Here is a 20,259-nt window from a genome sequence, read left to right as displayed (position 1 = left end):
CGGCCTCCGGGGAGTTCTGCCTTAGAATGGAAAGGAAAATTGATGTTCTCACCTTTCCTTTCTGCAAAGACTCAAATTTTGGTTCAGATAAGGGAGAGCAGGAGAATCGTGGAGTCTCATCGCTTTTCCGTGCATGTGGGTAATTTTTTAAAAGGCTCTTCTTAGGTGCCACTGAGGAAAGCATTTGGGGAGTGGCTGCGTTTTGTGACTATGCAGTGAGAACTTTCTGCACTAAACCCACCGGTGCCCAGTTCTGTCCAAGAAGCCAGGCTCCCCTGAAATCTTCACCACTGTCATCATTCATCTTCATCACAATAATTGCAGTTTCTTCTGCATTTGTTATATACCCTATGTGCTGCCTGGTGCTTTGCAGATATTATTTCTAAGCCCCATTTTACACATGCAGAAACTGAGGCTCAAAAGTATCTTCATATGCCTAGAACCGATCACGAGGCTAGTGAGCTCTGGGGGTGGCACACCAACCTACCCCAGGGCTTACTCTGTCCCGTCTTATTCAGCATCTCACTCCAGGTGTCAAAATGTGGGTTAAATACACTGAGTTCAGTGAGGCAGCTGCCTCCCCCAACCCTCAGGACGGTTCCAACCCATCCACTGGGGAATGGTTAGGCTGTGGGAGGAAGAGAGCCGAAGGGCTTCCAAATACGCTGGGATTTTAGCAAAGTTTCCAAAGGAAGCTGGAGCTGCGCGCCCCAAAATCTGGAAACAGAAATCTGAATTTGTTCTAAAGTCAACAGAAAAGAAAGCCCCCTACTGAGGAGGGGAGAAGCCTTGGCCAGAGAAGAGGTTTCATGCGAAATTATTTTTTGTGGGTGGAGAAGAAAAGAAAAGAGCAATACAAGCCTTGGGCTAGGAGACCTACGTTGCTGCTGCCATAAGCAATTCAGTTTTTATCACTCCCCCAAAAAGAATACACACCCAAAAGTCACTCCCTAAAGAGAATGGGGGTGGGGGGAACCACAAAGACAACCTAAGCTTATGCACGAAATGGGCCCCACCAGAATGAACCCTGCCCTTCCACAGAACCCCACCTGGTAGTCCCTGAGGGTGTATGCCCACCTAAACACCATTTAACACTGGCACTGCCCAAAGGAGCTTGAACTCGGGAGAGAGAAGAAGGCTCCTCTGAGGAATTCTCAGAGGCAGGGCGATTGCTCACAAGGTACACAGGAGAATCAGCTGGTTCCATTTTCCATCAGGCAGTTTCTGGGGTGTTTCATAGTTCTGCAAGTGAAGCGGGCGGGCCCATGTCAAAAGAAGTGACACCCTGAAGAGGATGGAGACCGCTGGACTGTTTGCCCTCCTGAGTCAGGAATAATATTCAGCCAAGGATGAGGGCAACTGAGCAGGCTTTCCGCCAGAAGAAAGATCAGAATTCTAGAATTCTGTCTTGGTTGTTTATTGCTATGTTAATAAACTACCCTCAAAACTTAGTAGATTGAAACAACCATTTTATTGTGCTCAGTTTTGTGGGTTCAGAAGTTTAGAAAAGGCTCAGCTGGGTGGTTGGTCTCTTTTCCACATGGGACAACCGGGGCTGGAGGGTCCCCTTCCCAGATGGCCTCTTCAGGATGGCACCTCGGTTCTCCCAGTCTCCCTCTTCCTCCCTCTGTCTCTCCACGTGGCCCCTCATCCCCTAGGGCATCTTGGAGCATGACCATCGCAGGGTAGTTAATCTCCCTCTTCCATGGTTGGGGACTGGACCCCCCCAAGAGAGGTGGGAGGAGTTTTACGGCACATTCCTCAAATCTAACTGAGGGTTTTGATTTCCTTGGTATTGTAACAACCCCAGGGTCTCACCACCATGACGGCAGTGACTGGGTCACTTTTGCACAGTTTCACATCTCCCCAGCAGCCCCAGCATTGCACGGTGTGAGTGAATGAATGAGTGAATGAATGAATGAAACCTCTTCTCTAAAAGGTGCAAATTGTCAAGTGAGATAAGTTTCAATTCACTTTAACTCCTGTGACTGTATCTACATATATACCCTGTGTGCTGATGAAGGGCACGGACACGTCACAGGATCAATGAGCAGGCGTCAAAACTAAAATGCCCTGGGAAGTTCGCCATTTTGGGGTCAGGAGTCACAGACGGAAATACCAATCCAGCCACTTACTCGTGTTCTACCAGGTAAATCTCTTTTTTTCTTTAAATAATAACTGAAAAAATAAATCGGGACTGGCCTTGAGACCTTGGCAAATCAGTTAAACTTTCCAAGCCTGTTTCCTCAGCTTCAGAATAAGGACTCTAACAGCTTCCCTGCTTCCTTCAAAGGGGCGGTGAGGATAAAATGACTGAGGCTCTATGAAAGTCACAATACATAGGAAGTGCTCTGAAGACTGCAATGCTCTGTAAACGGTAGGTATTATTTCTCCTGGCCATGTTGGAAGGCTTCCGCCTAATGCTGCGAGCCCAGATGGGACAGCCACCCCATCCTTTCTTCTGTCCTGACGGTTCTCTGAGGCAGTGAACCATCTTTCATGGCCAGACAGAGGACTAGATGGGGACCCTCCCTAGGACGGAAGAGTCCTTGGCTCTTCCAGGCGTGAGTTCCAAGAGGAGCTCCGAGTGGCAGGCTCGGCCGGATTGCGACAGGGCCATGTGGGGCACAGAAGGCCTTCCTACCAAGCTGTCTGCAAACCTCGAGGCGAGGTACCCACAGAACAGCCAGTATTAAAGCTCCTTAATGAGAAAGGAAAGCAGAAGCTGACAGAGACGGGGGAGGAAAGCGATTCGGGGCCAGAGCCCACTCCACTCCTGCCAACGTTCCTAAGAGTCTGACATTTGGAAAAGAGCTGGCCTGGAGGAGCCAAGGATTTAGGACAGGGCTCCTTCCGGCTCCCGGGAGTGTCAAGAAGAAGAGGAGGAGGAGGAGGAAAATGACTCAGCTGAAATGAAGAGAAATGTATTTTTAAAAAGCACAACGATGAAAGGCACAAAGGAACGAAATGCAGCCCCAGGATGGGGTCCAAATGCCTTCTCAGAGGAAGTGGGGCAAATTTGCAAAAAGCTAGAGAGCTCACTAGGGTTTCTAGACCAAGAATAACACCGTGCAAGTGGAGAGAGTCCTCTGGCTTGCCAGGCCCGTGGCCCCCTAGGGGACTGGTGCCCACCTCCACAGGAGAAATGCCAAAACGACCCCGCAGTGCAAAAGCTTCTCCACTTTATAGAGTCTGAAAATGGTGTGAGTTCTGTCACAGTGGAGGTGGGAAGAAACCCAGCTCACATTCAGGCTCAGTTCACCTAGCAGGGCAGGGCTGCGAGCAGGGTCCGTACCCACCTGCCCTGGCTCCATTCCATCCACAGAGCTGTGCCCCAGGAGGGAAGGGGGAGGGAAGGGAGATGGAGAGAGGCTCCCTCCCCAGAAGTTGGCACAACCCCATCCCCTCCCACAGCCAAGTTCCGATGACCCTGATTGCAAAAGTATCATTTTTGAAGTATTTAATGGAGAACAAGCGTGATAATGAGGAGAGATGAGAACGGAGAGGAGCTGCCGGGTGACAGGGCTGCCTTCCCCCTCCCCTGGGTCATCCACTAAGTGTTGGGCGCATGCCATCTCCTCCCTGGCATGGGCTCCATGGAAATTCACATTTCTAGAAAAGGGGAGGTTGGGAAGAAGAGTTCAGCTCAGCACGAACCGTGACCCCCTTCCAGGAGTGTGTCAACCCTGCCGGCCTTTGTAAGAGTCTCCCAGTGTTTTATCCAGAGGCCCTGCCACTGGGAAGAAAACCATCAACGTTGTGTTCTCCTGGGAGGATGGAGGGTGGGGAGGCCAGCCTGGCTGGGCACACAATGAGGGACGTAAAAGAGAACCCCCGGAGGGGGTCAGCTGACAAAGCTCACTGCCCCAACCAGCCTAAAGCAGGGAAGGGGGGAGGAAGCCTTCCCCATCCCCGGTGAGAGCGCTCCCTGACTGCACCCTCTACAGTCTGCCAGAAAATAGGAAATCTGCAGAGAACACAGTCCTCCAACCCTGGGGCCCGCCAGCACCTCCAAGGAGAGAAGCCATTTCTCTGGCCATTCAAACACTGCCAGCACTTGACGGGGGTCCCCAGACTCCTCATGGCTGCCCTCTGAGTCCCCTCCCTGCCAAGCCTCACTGTTCTGAACTTCCTTTCCCCATCTCTGCTTTTCTACATGGACACCTGAAGGCACAGTGTATTTCCAGGGCCTGGGCCTCGGAGGCTATATACTGGTTAGGTGAAGCGAGACAGAACTGAAAGTGCAAGCAATGAGTAGGGGAAATGCTATGAATGGGCAGGTGGAAGCAGGAGCGGGCGGGGAGAGCCTCAGAGCACAGTGCAGGCCTGACACCGGCGAAGGGAGAGAGGGAAGGAGGAACCGAGGGCAGGACAGCAGCTCAGCTCTAACAACATGTCAGCCAGGATGAGGGGAGCCCAGAGAAAAGTGCCACCAGAGGGGGCTTGGGTCGAGCAGGAATGGCCCGTGTGCGCTGTCTTGCAGGGAGCAGCCTGAGAAGAGTAGGGCTGGGCCTGAATACGGACAGGCCATGAAAGCGGGGTCAGGGAAGGCTGAGCTAACAGCACCCTTCACACAGGGAGATCTGAGCAGCACACTCCTGTAGCTACCTAACAGCCAACGCTTTTTCAAAACACCCTTGCTCAAGCGCTACACTCAGCTCTTGAGACAGGTGACACCCATGGCCAGCCCTCTGGCACGAGGCTATTGTGAGAACACATGAGAGACGAACGCAAACGAACGGGCACACTAGAGGCTCACAGATTGGTGGCTTACAGGTCAAATATTGCCTGTGAGTATATTTTGTTTGACTCACCTATTGATTTTTTTAAAAGCCACATTAATTGCCAGCATGGACAAGTCATGAAAACCCAGACTTCCAGCTTCTCTGTAAAAATAAAAGCATCTACTCATCCCGAGCCCACACTGCAGTTCACCACACTCCCCACCACTCCCTACTGCCTCACACCCTACCTGCTTCACTTGTACTTGGCCAGACTGGCCCCTGTAGGACCTCCTGCTGAAACTCATGGATACATCTAAGCCATTCACGGTCATTCCATTGGTTAGGGGGATATAAAGAGAAACAATTAGAAAACCTAAAAAAGAACTTTGGGAAGTTAAAATGTAAGAGAGAAAAATGAAAAAGTCAGCAAAACAACTGGGAGATTAATTTGAAAAACTGTCTCAGAAAGAGATGAATCATGAAAGAGAAAAGTTAAGAAAGGAGATCAGTCTAGGAGATTTAACATCCAAACAGCAGGAGTTCTGGAATTAGGGAACAAAGAAAATGGTGGGGAGAAAATTATCTAAGAAATTGGTACAAAAATGAAGGGAAAGAGTTTTCAGACTGAAAGGCCTAAAGAGGACCCAAGAGAATGAATGAAGCCATTCCCTCCCTCCCAACAAGATGCATTCTTGTGAAATTTCAAAATTCCTAGGGCTAAATAGGGAAATCCCAAAAGCTTCCAAAGAGTGGGGGAAGCAGTTACATAAAAGAATCGAGACTTTGATTCTTTTCCACAGCAGTTCTGGAAGCCGAAAAACCAAGGAGCAATGCTTCGGTACTCTGAGGAAAAGGAACTGTACACCCAGTGAGGTCATCGATTAAATGGAGTACAGTCCAGATACTATCCAAATGTGCAAGGTTTCGAAAAATCTCCTTCTCAAATATCCTTTCAGAGTAAACTTCCAAAGGCTTCCAAAGGCTGTGCTCCACCAAAATGAGGGAGTAACCAAGAACAAAGACACCATCAGATCCTGGAAGCAGAGACCTAGCGTAGGAGAGACGGAAGGTACTTCCTGGTAACAGCAAGCAGAATCCAGGGTGACAGCTGAGCAGGCATCCCACTGGAAACAGGGGACAGAGAAGACAGCAGATGGCCACTTTGTGGTTCTGTCAGAGGGTGGGGGTATGTTAGTGGTGGTCAATTAGTAGTGGAGATCAATTAGTTATAGGAAACTAAACGAACCAAAAATGAGCAAAAGACTTGAATGGCATTTCACAAAAGATGTCTAAATAGCCAATAAGTTCATGGGAAAGGCCTCGACTCATTAGGAAAATGCAAACTAAGGCTACAATGATAATCGCTGTCCACCCAGCAGAACAGACCAGACTAAGAAAGATGGACAGTCTCAAGTAAGATGAGGTAGTGATACCACGGGACCTCTCGTACGTTGCTGGTGGGGATACAAATGGTACCTGCATTTGGAAAACTCCTTGACAGTTTCTTAAAAACATTTACCCATCTTGTGGCCCAGCAACCCCACTCCCAGGAAAATGTCCAGAGAAATGAGCACATACAGCCACAAAAAACACTAGTACAAAATATCCAGCATAGCTTTATGCATAATAGCCAAAAACTGGATCCAGCCCAAATATCCATCAAAAGGGGAACAGATAAATTCTACATTCAAAAGGACTGGACAACGGATACACACAACTACATGGATGAATCTGAAATGCATGGTGAGGGTAAGAAGCCAGACAGAAAACAATGTATGTGGTGTGAGTCTGTTTATATAAGGTTCAAAAACAGGAAAAACTAATCTATGAAGTTAGAATTCAAAATAGTGGTGATCTTCGGGTGGGGGTAGGGCAGGGGTATTAACTGACAGGGACACAAGGAAACCTTCTGGCATGACAGATCCTGGTGTCACAAGTATATCATGTGTAAAAGTCATTAAGCTGAGCACTCAAAATAGTTCCTTATTACTACATGTAATTTATTCCTCAATAAAGTACTGAAAGGAAACTAAACAAACCAAAAAGAAAGATGCATTATTAATTCCATGAAGAATAAAAAGTTGTATTGAAAAAGAAAATGTAGGGCCGGCCGGGTGGCTCAGGCGTTTAGAGCTTCATGCTCCTAACTCCGAAGGCTGCCAGTTCGATTCCCACATGGGCCAGTGGGCTCTCAACCACAAGGTTGCCGGTTCAACTCCTCGAGTCCCGCAAGGGATGGTGGGCAGCGCCCCCTGCAACTAAGAGTGAACACGGCACCTTGAGCTGAGCTGTCGCTGAGCTCCCGGATGGCTCAGTTGGTTGGAGCGCGTCCTCTCAACCACAAGGTTGCTAGTTCAACTCTGGCAAGGGATGGTGGGCTGCGCCCCCTGCAAGTAGCAATGGCAACTGGACCTGGAGCTGAGCTGCACCCTCCACAACTAAGACTGAAAGGACAACAACTTGACTTGGAAAAAAGGCCTGAAAATACACACTGTTCCCCAATAAAGTCCTGTTCTCCTTCCCCAATAAAATCTTTAAAAAAACAAAAAAAGAAAAAAAAATGTACTCACAGGATACTCTCTATAGTATAGACTTAGCTGACTGCGGACAATAATTACATGGATAAATACACTACATATGGATTCAACCAGAAATCCGTATTGTCAGGATGGGCAGGAGGGCAGTGTTATGTGTAGCTGTGGGTTAGATGGTGAGCAAAGAGAACTAAATCCTAGTATTTTATAGTAAGAAGTCAATAGACAATGTCTAAAGTCAAACAAATAAGAAATAGCAGCGAGGTGTGCTATTCAGATACCTGGAAGTAAATACTAGAATAAACAGCTGAAGGGCAGTAAGTGCTTGTCTCTGGGGAGTAGTATTCAGTGGTGGGGAGGTGTGGGGAAGGTTTTGGATCTGTTAGAATTAGAAGAGAAACCCCCCAAAAATCCCTTAATTAAAACAGAAATGTGTCACATAAAAGTTTGGCGATAGGCAACTCAGGGCTGCTCCACAAAGTTCTCAACGACTCAGGCTCCTTTTTCTCGCTGCTAAGCCATACATGGCCTCCAGGTCGAAGATCACCGTAATGGTTCAGTATGGCTGCTCCAGTGCCAGCTATCACATCCACATTCCAGCCAATGGGATGGAAGAAAGGACAAAGATGAAAAAGGGTGCAGACCAGCTGTCTTTTTACAATGTTTCCCCAAAGCTACAATATAACACTTCTGCTTAAATCTCATTGGCCAACACTGAGTCCCACGGTCACTCCTAGCTGCAAGAGAAGCTGGATAAAAATCTCTATTCTGGACAGGCCTGTGAGGGAGGAGTCTCTGCCAATAGGGCCCATGTTTAAAAATTTTAACTGTTATATAGGTATTACTTTGACAAAAAATTAGACTGTAAACCAAAAAAATAGCATGAGCAGCCAACAGACAAAATGAAGAGCAGTTCTGCTCAGTGGACCACCATTGCAGGTTGCATTGATCCTGAGCACACACCTGGGCAGGTGGGAGAAATCACCTGATGAGAGCAATACCACCACCTCAGGCCGCCCACCACAGCTGGGAGCCAGAAGTGGGGCCAGAAGGAAGACTAAGAAGCTGACATTATGGAATTACGGTATTGGGTGACGCACACAGGGCCGGAACCTACCCCAGGGCCGGGTGACTCCATGACAACAACCTTGCAGATAGCCCCAAGCTCTGAAATCTTCCCTCAACTTCCATATTTAGACCGTGTTTGAAAAGATCAAGTTGCACGATGGCCCAGAAAGGTGGAGATCGTGATTCCTCCTTTACAGATAATGAAACAACGTACCCAGAGGTTAAGTAACTTCACTTCCTCCACGTCATGACTGGAGGAGCCAAGACTGAGTCCCAGATTCTCTCCTCCATGACACAGGCACTCCTCCAAGGGACCTGGGCGGCCACCCGCCGCTTTTGGGTTCTCTGCAGGGCCACATCAGGCCTGTCAATAAGTCACAAGAAGCAATGAGTCATCTGAAGACAAGATAAACAAGAGGGAGGCCCGGTGGGATGAGAGGTCCTGTTTCCTAGGAAGTCGCCTTCGGCAGGGCTGAAAGAGTACACAGTTAGCAGGCAGGAACCCCTTCTGCAAACACCAGCACAGCAGTTTGCAGACAAAGAGAAAGTGCTGCTGGGACTAGAAATGGGCGGCCAAGCTGGGAGCTGTAGAGTTATTTCAATCCTGAAAGGGCTTTTGTCAAGCCCGGACCACGAGCCTGGGCATATAGAATTCCAAGCTTTTCCCTTCCAATTCCTCCAAAGCCAGAAGGGAAAGTCATTCTAATGATATTTATTTGCTGCCTCCCATCTGAAGATCTCAAAATGCTTCACCACCATTTCTAGATAAAACTGCAGACGCTCCAAGTGACGTTGGGGCGGTCACTTCCTCTCTCCCTGCCCCCAGCTCTCAGGGGAGAAGCAAATGGCTCTGAGGGAGACTGAGGAGATTTGGCAGAGGGAGCCTACTGCCCCCAGAACCTGTCCTAGCCAGCTCTGCCTGGATGCAATGAGCTCACGGGGACCAGCCAAAGCCCAGAGCCCAGACAACCCAACAGGAAAGTGGCAGGCGTGGCAGGGAGAGCCAGGCAGACAGAAATAAGTGGAGGGCAGGGCACAGCGTGTGAAGGCCGGCAGGAGAGACCCAGCCCAGAGCGAAGGGATAGGGCCCAGCACCTGCAAAGACTCGGGTCAAGATGGGACCCCACCCCCAGAAGGAATCTGCTGTCAGGCAAAGGATCGAGGTAGAGCTCAGTCAAGGCTTGGTCATTGGGAAGTCAGACAGGAGACCGGCCTGCTGGGCTCTAGGTCAGAGTGAGGTGATGTAATGCTGACTCAGCCAGAGAGACTGTACAGGAACTTTTCTGATGCTCCCTGACCAATCAAGGAACTGATGCCAGAGTTTCCAGTTGAGGCAGCCTTAAAAGGGTACCTTTGGGGCCTGTAGGACAGGGTACCTCGGAAGCAATTCAGAAAGGAGCATGTGCTATGCCACCTCTTTCCTGTCCCCCTGCTTACAAGGTCCTTCTTTTCCAAACCATTAAAGGTGACCTTCAAACTAGCCTGGAACTCTGTGACAACACCCAAGACAAAGCCCTACTCACCCGTGACCCCTTCCTGGACTCCCCCAGCTTGAATGGGCCTTCCTAACGTGTGAGTTTGACCTCTGACCCAATCCAAATCTTCCGTTGTTATTTTTAAAATGACTTACTCTCACGCCACCCCAGTACCCAGCACAAAGCCGTGTACTCAGAAGAGCTCAATAAATATCTTTGTTTTTTACTTGACTTGAAAAGAATCTAGTTAAGGAGATTCAAAAGAAAGACCTCTATGAGAAAATGAAATATACAATTAAGCACAAAATGATGCCGTGCAAACAAGTCATATATCCTGAAGGAGCACTGAAAAAAATAAGGGAATCAGAGAGAGGGAGCATTCATCTGGGAAGGCTACCTGGAGGAAGTGAGTTTTATCCAGCTATTAGAAGACATAGAGTTTGGGCTTATATATTAGAATTATTTTGGTTTCCAGGAACAGCAATCTAATTTGAAGTGACTTAAGCCAAAAAAGAAAAAGGAAGGAAGGAAGGGAAGAATGGAGGGAAGGAGGGAGGGAGAGAGAAAGGAAGAAAAGAAAGAAAGGAAAAGAATGAAAGAGAAAAAATATGGTGCACTGTATTGGCTCAGGCAATGGGATGCAGGCATGGCTGGATCCAGAATCTCAAATAACATTGTCAGGAATCTGCCTCTCTCCATTCTGCTTTCCTCTGTGATAGCTCCATTCCAAAGCAGGCTCCCTCCGGGGTGGCTCCCTGGACTTAAATCCTACAGCTTTGCAATGCTACCAGGAAGAGAGCACTTCTCTTTTCTAGTAGTTGGGGTGGGGTGAGGGTGAGGGGTTTAAAAAAATAAACAACTTGTGTTATAAAGAAATTCTGAAGGTTGACTGGTTACTGGAGCTTAAACTGGCCCAGCTTCACTAATACATGACTCCTTGGTCTAGCGTGGGACACAAGCTTACCCCTGCAGCCAGCCAGGTATGGGGCTCTGACCCGCCAAGCTGAGTCACAGATCCACTCCTGAAACCAGGGAGCTGAGGCCAGTCCCATCCTAATCCTGTGGTCTGAGATTTTCCCAAAGGAAAATCAAGATGCTATTATCAAAAAGGAGAGGGCAATGAACACTGGGCAGCAAAATCAGCAACACACAACATGTACTTGGCAATGGGGCAGCAGGAGGCTGGGCATACTTCATGTCAACCACTCCTGCATCGAAGACCCACTTTTCTAAGGACACCCCCTCCCTCCAAGGCACTTATACCAAGTTACTGAGGTAGCAAGCTCCCTGCCTCCCACAGGAGCTTCCTGAAATGAAGCTGGAGTTCCAGAAGAGAGCTTGGGGCTCCCAGAGCAGGGATAGGTCTGCACCTCCTCCTTGCTGCCCACCACCTGCTCTGGCCAAGTCTCCCAGCTGTGAAATCTCCGAGCCCTGCAGGAGGCCTGCAGGTGTCCCCCGTGACCTGGAGGCCCAGCGCCCACACCTGCAGCCTCTGCAGACCACCAAACCCCCTCCCAGCAGCAGGCGCACAGATGTCACACGTCATTCCAGCAGGGCCGGGCCCTCGGGGAGTACATGGGCAGTTTCAGCACGGCCATTCCCTTACATATTTTTAACCTCCTGAATGAAAGAATTCAATCTGGCTTGTCTGCCTCTCCCCAAGGACCTCAGAATCCAGCCGGAGTCCATACGTCACACTTCCTGCAGCAGCCCAGGGGTCGGGAGTTCACCGGTTGAGCCATTGCCTGGGGAGTGAGGGTCCTAATAAGCATGACATCCTCCCCCAAAGCTCCAACAGCTGTGAGAAGGGAAGAGACCAAATAAAGCAGCAGGAGGAATTCTGTGGAGCAGAAATGCTCAGCGGGGGGTTCCAGGTCCAAGGATCAGACTCTCAGTTACAATTCCCAGTGGTTTGGGGTTTCTGCCTCGGTTTCCCCATTGGCAAAATGGGAGTGAAAGAGATCATTTCAGGGAAGGGAGCCCGTCTTTGACAGAGTAGGAGCTTCCCCATCCAGCTTGGCCAGGTCCAACAGCTGTCCAAAATCACGCCAACCCTTTTTCTAAAGAAACTTCTAGACTCCCAAACCCACCTTAGGAGAGAGAACTTCAGTCTAGCTCACCTTGGATCTTCCGTTCTCTCTCTAAAGTTGGCCCTGGATAAAGCAGAAATGTGGGGGGCTGTAGGCTTGTGGCTCCCCCAAGCACTGTTCAGAGGTGACCGGAGGCGGGCAGAGGGGCAGAAGCAGGACAGACCCAAGTATTGCAAAACTCTGGGGTCTGGCCTCCTACATTATACCTGGGTGCACCCAAGTCAAGGGGGGCTTCTGAGGGCTCACAACCCACTGACAAGATTGCATGTGTTTACAATGACAATGAGAAGCAGAGCAGTGAGAGACTGCAGAGTTCAGGGAGGGGGTGGAAGAGAACTAAATACACGACCAGGTCAGAACAGGCAAGACAGAGGTGGTTCCTGGCTGTTAGTCTAGAACTCAAAAGTTACTCATTGGAAAACAAAAACAACAGTAGAAAATTAAAAGAACAAAAAAAGTGATGAAGTGCCTTCTATGCTCTAGTCTGGGGAGCAGACAGCTAAATATAAAGGACGGAGCCCACCTGGGGGCGAGACTGAATGAAAGCCCTTTGTATAGAAGGTGCTTCAAAAGGACAAGTCTAACAAAATCACTTCAATGGGAATTGGGGCAAGTCCTGGCAATTATATTAGACGATCTGGGTTGCCAGTGGCAGAGGCCCAGTTTAAACTGGCTTCAGCCAACAACAAGAAGAATGTGTTGGCTCGCTCAGCTAAAAAGGTCAAGGGTCCAGCTTCAGGCATAGTTGGATCCAGGCTCCACAGAACCATGAGGACTCAGCCACCTCCTCTCCATCTCTCGGGCCTGCCGCCCTCTGTGCCAGCTTCATTCTAAGATGCCGTGTGGTTTCTCTTGGAGGCTGCAGGCTTACTGTCTCCTTCCTACTGGCAATCATAGAGGAAAAAAGGAGCTTCTCCTCCCCAAGGTTCTCACTGACCCAGTTTGTGTCACAGTGACCGTGGCCAGAGAGAAGCAACACAATGAATGCTCAGACTACAGCCACATTGGGAGTCTCACATACGGGTCTGGGACTCTGGGGCAAAGGCCTGGGCTGGACAGAACAAAGGGACTCACAGGGACACACTGCCATTGCCCAGCTGTGAGGCCTTGAACGAGTCAGTGTCCCACTGTTTCGTCGTCTGTAAACGGCGTGACAACACTTACTGCCCTTGGCTGCGTGGAGATCAAGCAAGATAATTTATGTAAAGTGCCTAGCACAGCACACTCAACAAATAGTAGCGACTATTCTTTGTCCTATTGATTCCATTTGTTTCTCACGTCAGTTTCCCTTTTCCCTGGTTTCCACTGCAAGACTGCCAGAGGCTCACCCTTCACACTACTACCTAGTGTCCTGAGAAGTGCTGGGCTAAAGAGATGGGAGGGGTGTGGGGAGCCTAGGTGGCAGGACCCCATTGGCCCATCCCTCCCTCCACTTTGGGAGCGCTCCACCTCGCAGTGGTGGGCTGGGAGATGCGGATTGGGTGTGCCAGAGGCACCCTGAGGGGCTGGCGCTGGAGCCCCGGGTTCTACCCAAGGCATCATGAGCTATCTAGAACTGCGAGGGCAAGAAAAGGGCCATGGGAAAGCCAAAGGCAGAGTTTCTGGGAAGGCACCCCCTCAATTTGGAAGCTTCAAGGCAGGAATGGGGTTGGGACTGCCAGATGGACCAGGAAAAAGAAGCAAAGAGAAGGAGGCAGAGAGGTGACCCCCCCAGCGTCCAACCGCTCAGCTCCAGGCCCAAATCAAGGCCATCCCTGGGTTCCACGATACTGGAGAAATTCTTTGAATTCAGAAAAACGTGTGATGACCCCACCCACTGTCCCTGGAAAGGGCCACACAATGACGTGGCCCAGATTCAGGTGCGTGTCCAGTGAGGACCATGACAATGAAGAAAGCAGGGCAGGATGTGGCAGGGAAGGCTGTGAGGGCCGTGAGCCGGAAGCCTCAGGGCTCCATCCGCTCCCCCCGCCAATCTGGGGCCCCTTAGAGCAAGAACACCCAGCTTGGGGGCCCGGGGGCAACTCTTAAAAGACCTCTAGGTCTTCCCAGTCAGGGCCACTCCTGGCAGCAGACGTGCATCTCATTGGGCTTTTCTGGGTCGGGATTCCTGATCAGAACGACAAGGACAGAGTCCTGGGAGCGGCAGTTCAACCGAGCTCAGCACCAATATTTCGGAGCCACCCTGACGGGCTTCAAATACTAGCTCCATGTCTTATGAGTGATGTAACTTTGGACAAGTCATAGCCCCTTCGCAGGTCTCAGTTTTGCCCTCTGTACAATGGTCAGAACAGTAGTTTCTATGTTAAATGAATTCAACGATTGTCACATAAAAGTCACTCATCATTGACATTGTCATTACTATTATTATCATTACTGATTATTATGTTTAGGGGATGAAAAGGGGTCTTCAGCAAAATATTTCAAAATCCACAGATTCAAGAGAGGTAGCTCACAACCTGAAATTCGATTTTATCGCTCCTTGGACCACCTGTCTGCTTTCTCGTGTGCTGGATGCCTTCTTTGCAAGATTGCCCAAACATTTGCCCTCCAGTAATCAGCAGTATAGAAACGGATGTTAAAAATTCAAACAAGGAAACAGGAAAAGCTAATAAGAGCTGCTCAAAACCCAGACTGACATGCACGCATTGGCATCTGATCAAATGAGTGCGTGCCCGAGCACGCCTGCTGCCACTAGTGGGTCTGACATAGCTCACTCGCGGAATTTTCCAAGGGGGCTTGTAGAGGAGACAGGGCCAAGGCGGTGGCTTCCAGGAGTTGTGTGGTGACGGCGTGTCGTTTGTAATCTATACAGACGACACGACTGGTCTGCAGCCATCAGCACGGAAGCCGTGGGGAGCCCTGGAGAGGGGTTTGCATGGGTCCTGCGCCAAGCCTCCCCATGCCCCCATTTGCCCAAGAAACAGGGGAGCCTCTTTGCAGCTCCACTTGGAGAAGGGAGAGGACAGCGGTGACCTGAGATGAGGGCTCGGGGGAAGGAGCCTCACCCACTCTCGGCAGCACGGGGCCCAGGCACCACCACCATTCACGGACTTGTGAGCACGCACTCCTGAATGAAGCTTTTGATTCTTCAGACGGTGTTATAATGAAGCTGGCTGCCTCCAGAGCAGCAGCGGCTGGGAGTAACCGGAGGTGGCAGGGAGGGTGCTCAGGGCAGCTGGGGCACAGACCAGAAAGACCAGGCAGGAGCTGACCCTCTGGGCCTGGACTCCAGTGCCAGCAGCAGGGCCTGTCCTGGTGTGGCTTCCTGACTAGAAGTGGGAGTGGCGGCTTTGGGGAGCGAAAGAGAAAAGGAAACGGAGGAGGGTGAGGGGAGAGGAGACTAACAGACAGGGAGGGAAGAAGGTGGGAGAGCACAGAGGAAAGATGGGAACCGAGTGGCGGGAGGGGGGTTGGCATGTCCCACGCAGCCTCCCCCTGACCTATGGTCTTCCCCAAGTGTCCCGACCTTCCCAAATCCATGCCCCGCAGACAGCAGCGACGGTTTTATCAGGGTTGACAGATTGTGCCCACACCGTTTTAGAGGGGTCTTAACTATCACGGCCTGTGCAAATGGCAACCTCTGGCTTGTGCAGTAAACAACCTGGGCAGCCCTGTGCCAGGGCCCTGATGATTGCACGTCCACTGGAAGCTCTCCTCCACTCCACCTCTCTCACCTGGGCAGCCTCCACCCAAGCTTTGCCTCTGACATCAAGACAGAGTGGTAACAGGGACAAGAAGCCAAGCCGATGAGAGTAAACAGAGTCTGAGACTCCAGGCTCCAGGCCTGATCTCTCCCGTTAAAGGGGCTAGTGGCCCCATGTCAAAAATAGCCTTATTGAATGCACTGCAAGATAAGGGCCCTGCACCCAGTCCCTCCCCGTGCCCTCCTGCTAGCAGCTGACTTAGGAGCTACCCACGCCCTCGCTCTCAGGTGGGTCCCACATCACAGGCACACACCGGCCATGGCTGCCTCCTCCGCTGCCCAAACCAGGAACCCTGGCAGGCCAGACCACGATCGAGGGGGACACTGGTGATTTCCTTCCCAACAACCAGTCGTCTACATGACCCCCTAACCTGCCTGACCCTTCTCCCTTGCAAACAAAAATGGACATTGTTCAGAAATCTTACTGGGTAAAGCCAGACTCTCTCTCCCAGACCCAGGGGATAAATTATGCTTGGTTTAAGCCAATCTTAGCCGTCCTGTTCCGCCTTGCCAGTGAGAGTCCAGAAACAGTCATGTGACCCAGCTCTGGTTAATGAGATGTAAGAAGCCTGCCAAGATTTTCTGAGGTTGCTGACTGAAAAAAGAGCACTGTAGGGAAATGCCCTCTTTGCCATCTTGCTCTGTGTGAGGATGTGAAGCCTGGAACAGCAGCAGCCATCTTGAGACCTAGGGGACAAATATAAAGCCAAAATGCCAAGATGCTAAAGATGGTGGAGAGAGAAGGAAGAAAAGGCCCTTGTCTCTGGGGTCATCGTGGGGCTGCTGAGCCGAACCTGCACTGCCCTCTCCAGATTCTTTGTCAGTGAGTTAATTAAATTTTCTATAGCTTAAGCCATTGTTGGTCAGGTTTCCTGTTACTTACAGCCAAAGGCGGCCTAGCTGATACAACAGTGGCAAGTCCCTTCCCCTTCACCCCAGGCCAGCATTCTGCCCTCGCTGCCTTCCAGGGTCCATTCAGGCTTGGGGTACTCTTGCCCACCAGCCAGAGCATGCACCCATACCCTTCTGAGACCTGCAGACACCTGCAGGCCACCAGGAGCAGAGACTCCAGCCTGCCTCTGCCTGGGGTCGGCAGAATGACCACTAACCAACCTGGGGTCCGTAGCATCAGACGCACTGTTCCCTTCACTCATGAATCAGCTGCCTCCCAGATGAGCCACACCCTCTTGGTGCCTCCGTTTCTATAAAATAGTGGGGGGTGATGATTTTTTTTTTTAACAAACTGCCTTATTTGCTCACAGGGTATCAGAATTAAAAATAGACGAAAGATGAGCATTTTGTGCATTTTAAAGCACTTGGTAATTGTCAATGAGCGCTGTTACTAAAATAATATCTAGATGGGGGAGTGCTTTGGGGAAAAACACTATGCCAATATAAACAGTCATGGAACTGTACATTTTAAATGGGTGAATTGTGTGGCATGTGAATTACAGTCATGTGACACTTAACAACACGGATGCATTCTGAGAAATGCGTCATTGGGTGATTTTGTCATTGTGCAAACATCATCGAGTGCACAAACCTAGATGGCACAGCTGACTACACACCTAGGTGATAAGGTAGAGCCTATCGCTCCCAGGCCACAAGCCTGCCCAGCATGTTACTGTACTGAATACTGTAGGCACGTGGAACACAATGGCAAGTATTTGTGTATTTAGACATACCTAAACATAGAAAAGGTACAATAAAAATACGGTATAAAAGATACAATGTGATCCACCTGGATAGGGCACGTACCACGTAATGGAGCTGGCAGGGCTGGGAGTTGCTCTGGGTGAGTCCGTGAGTCAGTGCGGAGTGAACGTGAAGGCCCAGGATATTACTGTACACGGCGGAGACTTTATAAACACTGTACACTTAGGCTACGCTTAATTTATCATAAATATTTCTCTCTCTTCAATAATAAATTAGTCTTAGCTTACTGTAACTTTCTTACTTTATAAACTATGTAGTGTTTTTTTAAACTTTTCTACACTTTTATAATAACACTTATCTTAACACTCAAACACATAGTAATATTTTTTCTTAATATCCTTATTCTAGAAGCGTTCCTTTTTTTTTTTTCAGGTTTTAAACTTCTTTGTTGTTAAAAACCAAGCACAAACACACACGTTAGCCTAGGCCCCACAGGGTCAGGACCATACGTGTCACTGTCCCCGCCTCCACTTGTCCCACTGGAAGGTCTTCAGGGGCCGTAACACACATGCTGCTGTCATCTTCTGTGAGGACACTGCCTTCTTCTGGAACACCTGCTGAAGGGCCCGCCTGAGGCGCTTCTTGAGGAGGTGTCACTCTTCAGCAATATGTCCACGGTGGTTGGCCTGGTTTGTTTCTTTTTACATCATAGATTTGCTTGTAAGTAGATAATGCACCAGGGACATTCCGCTCCATCCATAAAAAAACCTTCCTGTGCTGGGGTCCATGTTTTCAAACCTTTTTAAGGAGTTTGTTGAGGTCTGCAAAAGCTTCTGCCAAACCCTTCACTGGGAATTCTCTTGGGGGTTCTTCTTTCTCTTCATCCGCAGTTTTCCTTTTCTCCTGCCCCTTCTTCAGCTGTGCTTTCCGGTTCCCGTGCCAGCAACTCCTCCTTAGTCATTTCCTCGGGAACCACCTCCAGGAGCAACTCAGTGCCACCCTCATCCACACCCAGGGGTGTGACGTTGTTTGCCATTCAGCCACAGCCTTGGCGACTTCTGCAACCTTCACGCTACGACCCTACAATGGCTGCGACATCACTAGGCGATCGGAATTTTCCCGCTCGGTTATAATCGTGTGGGACCACACTCCGGCTCTGTGTGACCCCAGAACCCGCAGGCATTCCCTCCACGCCATGCCGCCTCTCATGTTAGGTTTCAATGACCACATATATTAATTGACTCTCTCTTGCTGTATCTTTCTTCCCCAGTGTTTCTACTTCTCTCTGGGATGTCACCTTCCCTCGTCGCCCTGAATGGTGCACCCTTGGTAGCTGTACGGTTTCAGCTTGCTTCCCTCTTTTCTGTAAAGAGCTCGTCTTTGCTCTGCCTTGATTTCTCCACGCGGAGCCCAGGTGTGAATTCGTTTCCTATTCTATAGCGCCACCTGGCGGCCGTGGAGAGCATAGCGTGTTTTGTATCTAATGGGCAAAAGGAGGAACCTTACGGCCCCGTAGGTTTGAAGATAATCTGAATGTTAGCTCAACAGCAAAACCAGGGCTTCCAGCACAGTCCACTCCACCTCCCCACGGAATTTACATCTGCACTAATTCCACTTCAATCCGCCCTGCCCTTGTAGAACGTGGACGCACAAGCCTTCCCTTCTTCACCAGGTGGTCTGCGAGGCTGCAGGGCACAATCCAGTACAAACCAGGACATTCCTGCCCTTTGATGGAGTCCAGCTGGTCTTGCAGGCCCCAAGCAGGGAAGGGGACACTTCAGCAGCAGAGGTGCCACACACGGCTCTACACCGGCCACTGGAAGGTCAGACGTAGGTTACCCCAAAGCCTCAGTGAGCTGCCTCTTTCCTCCAATTCAGGGGAAGACGCATTGAAAATAGTCCTCATTCTTATGACATTGTTTTAAATGATAAATGCAGAATAGGAAATTGTACATACTGGGTGGTTTTTTTTTATTCTTCATACATTACAGAATTGCACTAAAAATCTGAAGTATGTTCAAATGTCAATGACGGTTATTAGTGAGTGGGACTTTTAACATACTTTTCTATGTATTTCAACTTTTCCATAGTTATCCTGGAATACCTTTATCACGGAGGGGAGGCAGGAGGTATGTTCACATTCCTGGGAAAACTGAAAACATTTCCCATGATGCACTGGGGAGCTGTGGTATAGGAACCAGCCTTGAACTTGAGGTTGACAGGCAGGTCATCTACTCCCAGGCTGGGTATCCTTGAGTAGGTCATCTTCCTAACCCCCACCTCCATCCTGTCCTCCATAAACTAGAAATAATTATAGCTACCTACTCAGTGTTACGGTGAGGGCTAAATGGGACCATGTATGTGAAAACACTGGGATGGAGTAAGTGCCCAGTAAATGTTCCTTGAGTAACAGTGTTTTATATACTTAGGGCGGAGCCATTCGATGCAAGTGACAGAAACCCAACTCAATCCAGTTTCGGGGGAAAAAAATAGGGACAAAATTTACTGTTACAACACTGAAAACCGAAAAGATTTGGGTTTCAGGCACAGCTGTGTCAGGGTGCGCAAATGGTGTCATGAGAGGTCTGCTTTCTCCACCTCTGTCTTCTTCCCCCTGTACTGGCTCCAATTTCAGGTAGGTTCTTCCTAGAAGGGAGAGGATGGCCCCCAGCTCACATCTCACTGGCTCAGGTCTCAAGAGCCCTGATGGGGAGAGTAACCCCCCGTAACCCCACTGAGTAACCCCCAGTGGGGTTACTGGGTCTCTTCCCCAGTAACCGCAACAAAAGTTCCTCGGCCCTCATCCAAACATAACGCAAGAGTCTGACGGACCAGCCTGGGAAGTCACAGCACTCCGCCTGGGAAAGGGGCTCAGGGCTTGCCCTATTCAAACCATATGACTATTTGGGGGTGTTTCCCCAAGGAGACTTGGGGTAGAGTTACCAGAGAAAAGAAGAAATGGCAGACATCCCCCACACACATCGCTCAAACAACACAACGCAAAGGTTG

Source organism: Rhinolophus hipposideros, assembly GCF_964194185.1.
Source record: "Rhinolophus hipposideros genome assembly, chromosome: 23".
NCBI lineage: Eukaryota > Metazoa > Chordata > Mammalia > Chiroptera > Rhinolophidae > Rhinolophus > Rhinolophus hipposideros.
Note: the sequence above shows the minus strand (reverse complement) of the source record.